Source organism: Centrocercus urophasianus, unplaced genomic scaffold (assembly GCF_019232065.1).
Source record: "Centrocercus urophasianus isolate 14NV4802_14NV808 unplaced genomic scaffold, USGS_Curo_1.0 seq_18, whole genome shotgun sequence".
In the NCBI taxonomy this organism is placed as follows: Eukaryota; Metazoa; Chordata; class Aves; order Galliformes; family Phasianidae; genus Centrocercus; species Centrocercus urophasianus.
In genome coordinates, this window is record NW_024884733.1 from 23794437 (window position 1) to 23801613 (window position 7177).

The window sequence follows — 7177 nt, forward strand, 5'->3', positions numbered from 1 at the left end:
TCCATAGACACATAAGCACAACATTTCACACATACAATTCTCATACAGCAATTACCATCAATTAATTAAGATTTTCATCAGTGAAAAACAGAAATAGTAAATGTTTTATGTAGCTGGAGACTGCCCTTACTTATCTAAGCCTCTGTCCTTTAAGTAGTATATCATCTGAACTTCATTGAGACTTCTTAGAGACTACACTGCCAACGGGAAGCTCAGCATGAAGAATGGAACCTGTTATTAAGGAATTAATCTTTGCAATGTAGACAATGAAAAAGAAGAATCTGTGACAAGAACCAGGATTTTTTCTTTTAAAACAACCTTGAGTTGGCAGTAAGAAATTAGGAGAATAAAGTGTTAGACACAGAAGAAAATCCATTGTGTATAGCCATAGCAAGATCTGGAATTCTGGAACTCTTTCCAGTCCACCTACATACTTGGTAGTTAGAAGCATCATTTATGGAAATTTCTGGGTTTTAGAGAACCCATTAAAATAAGTACCTCATCTTTAGCAAAGGAATAGCATTGAAAAGAAAAATTAGTAACAGTAATAAAAATCAATAATGAATTACAACTATTAGGGTAGCATAAAGCACTTCTGTACTGCAAAAAAGAAACAACAGAGGGATCATATTAAAATGCCTCATAAAAAAACACGTCTTTTTGAATATCATCAGCATAAAGGATAGTATATTTTCAGCTTACATAACTACCTACTATCTGTCACTTTGAGGAGACACAGACTCCAGGATACACTTCAGAATACAAACCACATACTAAAAATGGATAGCTTAAACCTTTGTTAACACCACTGAAATATATATTACCTTAAAAAAATATAAAAAACAAAAGCAAAAACAAGAGCTTTTATAAAGTTAATGTCAGAGTCCTTAAAAAAATAACAAACTCAGAAAAAAAAAAAAATGATGCTACTAAACATATTGAAATAGCTATGCATCTTACCTCGAAAAGTCATGTATTCCTATCAAACACCATTACATCTGGCTCACACTTCTAGCTCAGAAGTCAAAGACCAAAGTGAGAAGGGCCTGGGCTGCAAAACTTGGCTCTGCTGTGCGACACTCTGCCCAAAGAGCTGCCTGTAGGACTACTGGTATTACAGCTCCATACAGCACCCCGGTATCTCTAAACAACACTGCGTTCTCCTGCAGAGCTATGTATATATTTTTTAAAGGAAACAAAATGGAGGGAAAGACTCAATATTCTAAACTCTTCTTTACACTCCATTTGTTTGCCCTGGGTGGGGTCACACACAAGCAAGATAAGCCCTCACTTCCACTTTCATTTCTCCCACACTTGGGACAACCACACCATGCCACTGATGGAAGCTGGACTGACACGGCAGGGCACGCTCCTGTGTTCACTGTGAAGCAATGGAAGTCAGCACCAGCCCTGCCAGAGCACAAATGCCTTCCTCCAGTCCCTGCCACTTGGCCTGCTCCCACCCTTGAGCACTTCTGCAGAGACAAAAACTGGATAGCCAAAGCAGCTGGCAGGAGGCAGGAGCAGCAGGAGGGCTGCCAGCAAATAGCCAGAAGCGTGGTGGAACAACCTCCCTTGGCACCAAGGCCAGCCTGAGGTTACTGTGAGAATGCGGCACTGGAGCAAAAGGAAGGCTTCGTTCTGCTCTGCTTTTTCTGAGTGTCAGATTGCTACAGTCACATTTCATGAGAAAGTTTAAAACAAATCCACAAACATTCTACTGCAGGCCCAAACTAGATGTCAGCTGTTCAATCAAAAACACAATTACACATCCAAAGAGAACTCCAAGAGAAAGCTTTACACAAATGCACAAACACTGCATACCTTTTATTAGCAGCTTCCTTAGTTTTAAATGAGACAGGAAAAGCACCTATCTGTAACCCAGTTAGGAAACTGAAAACTGTAGTAACACCATATATTAAGAGGAAGTGTAAGCAAATGAAAGTAGTTAAGATTAAAAAGCAGAGAGATACAAGATTAAATAGCACTCATGCAATTTCCTGAGGCTTGAATATTTTGTAATAAGAAATGTTAAGAGTTTCACATAAAATTTTACTTTTAAGAGCCAGAGCAATAATGTGGTGTTTATGGATAAATTTTGTTCTTTAACACTGAAATGATGTAGCAAATTAACATTAACCTGAACTGCTGTCACGTATTCAGTATCAATCAAATCATCCATCTCAACAAACTGCCAAGCAAACCAAGGGAAAAAGAGACCACTACTAAAATACGACAGCCTAAAAAAATCCTTCATCCTCTGCCAGCCACTGGGCATCTTTACAGCAGAGAGGGAAATGGGGGGAGGGAAAGGAGTGCCTCCAAAAAGAATAACACATTTGGAAACAAAACACTGGAACACAGTGAATCAGTGCTGAGGTGGCATCTCTGCAGAAACCTGGAAGGCATCTCTTATTCACAAGCTCAGGCTCATACCAATTGCCCAACCTGGAATGAAAAGAGAATTTTCTCCCAGGCAGGCTGGCAACAAAAACAGTTTTTCACCTGCATCTGCAAAGTGGGGTAGATTCACCTGTTGAAAACATTTCAGCATATTTCATGTATTTAGTATTTTGGTGTTAGGGACTCAGTATCCCTTCCCTACCCCCCTTCCCCCCCCCAAATGGACAGTGCCCATTTTACTCCTCTAAATCCACCTCAATGCTTGGCACTCCACTGAAAAATAATCTGGCTGAAATACAACAGCTTGAGGTAAGGGAATGTATCGTCTGACCTCAAATTCTAGAAAGTGGTTAAGCCTGCACACACCTACAACAACCAAATTTTAAAACGTTGAAAATTGGCTTACATTTTTCTACTACAGAATTCATTCTAGGCAGAGAAAATGAAGGAACAAGATTGTTTCACTTTCATTTCTTCTGTTTCCTCGTTCTCTCAGATTAGCAATAGCAAATTCTGCATTTGAATTGCAAAAAAAACCAGGGTAACACTTCCAAACAGGAAAGGAAAAAAAAAAAAGAAAAAAAAAAAAAAACCAAACAAGTTTCAAGAAGATCTTTCTACCCATCTGCCCTTTTGTTTCTTCTTCAGCTTTTCAGGTGCAGTCAACTACTTTTAAAATCACCCATCTTGGGTCAGATTTCGCCACAGCTTATGCAAAGGCCAAGTGGAATTGTGAGCTCTTCTACTCTGAGCTGTGACAGAATGCTCTTTCGCAAAGCATTTCTGTTTGAACCATTTTGTTAGCAGTCAAACGAAAGACTCTCAGTTCCTTACGCACTCATTCTGTGCTTTGCTGTCACAGTCTCAGCTGCAGCCTGGTTAGCAGGTGGAGGCGTGCTGCAGCTCAAGGAGCACACGCTGATGGTTCCTAGCTGTCCCCTATGAGGAAACAAAACTTTCTCCCGCCTTCCCCTCAGTTGAGAGTGCTCCTCAACTGAGACATCATTTTTCCAAGATAACATGCAGAAATTCAGCAACCTTTTGACATTTTGTTAAATGTGCTCTAAAATTTGCTCCCAACTGACTCAAATGTCCAAAGATGTCTACAAGAGCGTAGAAGAGCATCTAAAGGGAAAATGAACAGTCTCTTGTGGTCTTGTTTTTTTTTTCCTCAGGGACAACTAGATTAAACATATATAGAGAAAGTACTGTAAACATAACTGTTATCACCTTCATTCTGTAAAGTATTCCCTCCTTGAGATAGAGAGCCCTGACATTTTTATCTGAAAGCTGCCTTTATCTGCCCCATTATGATTGTCCACAAGCTGAAATCTTCCCAGCCAGCCTCACGACGTACAGAGGTGATTAACCTCAGCCTCCCAACACAGTCCAGCTGAACCTCCAACACAAATAAAGTGAAATTCAACAAACAAAGGCTGCAGCCAGGGACAGAAACAAAAGGACAGGCTGTCTCACACGCTCTGCTCATATTGCAGCACAGGTGATGTCTCCTCCTGCAGACAGTGCCAATGTCCTAGTGAGAAGGGAAGGGGAGAATGACTCTTCTCTACACTGGTTATAGCTTCAGGCCCCCTTTTCCACTTGAAAACTCACACATATCATTCCCCTGTTCTGTGCCAATAGTTAAGAAGAAAAATCACATGCTTATATTTGTTTTGGGATAAAGTAGACATAACTGTTATCAATCCCTGGTGTTTTTCCAAACTACTTAGAACTAAAACTATCAGAAGATTACTGACCACTAAAGCGCCTCAGGCTCCACCAGCAATAAACCCACAGGTATTCTTAGTAACAAACATGTAAGTGCTATCTACGCAGTCTCAAAGCCTCCAGTCTCTAGAAGCTGCAGGATTCAAGCTTGTAAGCAGAGTACTTCCAAAATCTATCCAGAAGGAAGGCAGGGCAGTACACATAACATTAAACATAACACAGACACAGCAGTACTTTAGCTCTGGGCCTAGGGAAGATGAGCACGAAGCTCTGATGTTAATGTTACCATGAAGGATTAGAAACTTCTAAGAAGGACTCCTTAGATAAGCAAGCTTACATATAGAACTGTAGTGAGCTTGTGTCTGAATTAGACAAGTGCCCATGAACAACTGAACTAACGGGAAATGCTTTGCTTTATACAAAACAGTGCTGATGCTTGTAGGTATAAATACCCCACAACCAAATCCTTAAATAAGCAGAATATGTAAGACAGGAAATCCAGACATGATGTGCCTGTTACCAGCCAGCTCCTATTCACATTGACACCCACTGTCTTTCCTATAGCAAGATGTGGCTCACTGCAAGGGTAAGAAAGAGGCATGCCAACAACAGCAGATGCCAAGTACTTCTTTCTGAACCTATCACTGCCACCAACTCCCATCCCTAGCTCAGGAAAGCCCTCCTCTCAGTCCCACTAGCTGTGCAGTCGAGCTGGACTCTCTCTCCTTCCTTTCATATTTCACATAAGGACTTTGAAAGCCTCGATATGTTTGGATTCTGACTTCAATTTTACTGCAATAATTGTTTTAACTTTTGAAAAACACTAGAGCTCCACAATCAGCTGAAGCACTGAAGCCAAAAGAGGGGTGCCACCTGCCTCAAACATTGCTCTGTGCTGTAAGGTACATTCTGTAACCAGATCAGGAAACTGAACCAATTCAGCTCTCACTTTTAAAAACAAACACATTTGTACCAACACTGGGTAGGAGGCTGGAAAAAAAGCAAAACAGTACAGCACTACATATGTGTAAAGCCTTTCAGAGGCTCAAGTAGCTTCTGAAGGCCTGAACTGATCACGAAGCTGGCTTAGACTGTAGCTACATGTTTAAATCCAGTCTATCCACCTTGTTCGTAAAACTCCATTTGTGCTAAATAAAAATACAACCTTACGTATTTTCAGCATAGAAGTTTATCTGGTTCTTGCATTTAATGACACTGATCCTTTCACCCAACTTCTAATCCTTTAGGACTTTCTTTGAACTGCTTCACACCAGTTGCAAACTGGTTCACAAACTAATTCACTAATGCAAATGGATTTGCTACCTGTATCCCTCTCGCTGCTTTCCTGGTAACCCGTGCTTTGACTCCTGAAAGAAATATGCTGAAAACCATGACTTGAGAAAAGCTGTCAAGTATGCATTCATATAGTGAGCACACAGACTGAGTAGTAACTGTTTCTAACACAAAATCAATTCCAGAATTCCGTCAAGTTTTGCAGACACCAAAAACTGAAATTTGAAAGTTACATCTTGCCAGCAGTGTTGCCTTTACGCAACAGAAATAACAATTATATAAGTTACCTAGTAACATCTGACTCTTTTTTTTCCCAAGGATTTACTAAAGTATCAGATCTGAGATCCAGTCCATACAGCTACGTATATGTTTATATATGCATCACTGCTCAAAAGTAAAATTGAATACCATAAGCTTTATTACCAAATTTAGTTAATAGGTTTTTAGTACTTCAAAGCTAAAAGAATTATTGATCTATCACTTACATACAATTAAACAACTTATGATTATATCGTATGTTGTTTGATAATGTGCCAAAAGCACCAGAAGCATTGATTCCCCTGGATGGTTTCCATTCTGTAATCAACCTGATAAGCAAAATGCACGACCTTCCTTTCTACGAGGTTTTGGAACAAGTCAGTATCAGTAATACATTATTAAGGTGGAAGCAATAATGAAATAAAGTTAATTAAGAAGAAACACTTTGTGAAATTTAGGAGCAAGCATTACAACTAGCTATACTCTCAGGTAGGAAAAATTTTGAACAGCCCGGCATCGATGTGAACACACAACTAAAACTGTTAGTGTGACAAGCAGATCCACCAGAAATGTAAGAAGAGCTCTCTTGGGACACCTTGCTTTCAGACAGAACACAGGGAAATCCTTCTCCCCATTCTCCCCATAGCAGCACTTCCCTCCACAGCAAGGGCCAGGTAAATGCCCTGCATTGTGCAGGTGCCCTGTGGCATCCGGCTGTTTTTCTTCCTGTGCTCGCCAAGTACAAGACAAAAGCCCCAGCTGTCTTCTATGCAAGAAGAGAGAACAGAAGGAACTTTCCTATCTCTCCCCACATATCTTCTGGGAATATATTCCCACACAGATCTGATGGGAAACCAATTTCATCTTAAAAAATAAATTAAAAAATTAGGAAGCAATTATCACAGAAGTGAAATAGAAAAAGATAAGAAAGCTCACTATACTAACAATGTTTGAAAAGCAGACCTCTCACTCCTAATATAGCTTCTTCTGCCAGATGCTGTAATTAAGTCACATTTCCATGGCCGAGTTGCTTTTCTTGTCACGGAAATAATTATGTCATAACCATCAGGGGTCAGACGATGCATAAGCACCTACTCAAACCGGGAGCACTTGTCAAACAAAAACAGAACACGCACCTCCTATTTTCAAACAAACACAACAACTCTTAAACCCAGGCTACCGTCCAGGAAACAAAGTAACGTGCATGATAGCATGAAAAACAGAAACAATTAATAGATTCTCACGCAGATGCCACTATCGCCTTAGCACCCCAGTCCCTCCCCAGAACCTAAGCCTGGATCTGATTATATTGTTTCTCTCTGTGTAACCAGCTCGTCCTCCTTTGACAGACCTAGAAACAACTTTGAAAGCCAGAAAGCCTCAGGTAATGTGACACATTCAGCCAACTGGCAAACTGCAACCTACTGCAAAAGCCCGAGAGTCGCTTATGTATTTGTACACGAGATAAGCCAACAAAAGAGCCCTAACAGAG

General features: G+C 40.3%; 1 protein-coding gene across 9 annotated transcripts in view; it reads right to left on the bottom strand.

Moving 5' to 3' along the window:
* Positions 1-7177, bottom strand: part of TUT4 (terminal uridylyl transferase 4) — a 44210-nt gene that overhangs the window by 36657 nt on the left and 376 nt on the right. For 2 of the 9 annotated variants that reach the window (XM_042819008.1, XM_042819004.1), the window contains exon 1: positions 131-393. The exons of the other annotated variants lie outside the window; for them this stretch is intronic. The gene's annotated coding sequence lies outside the window, so the exon portion shown is untranslated. Of the gene's footprint in view, positions 1-130; positions 394-7177 lie in introns of those variants that run through there. 9 annotated transcript variants of the gene reach the window in all.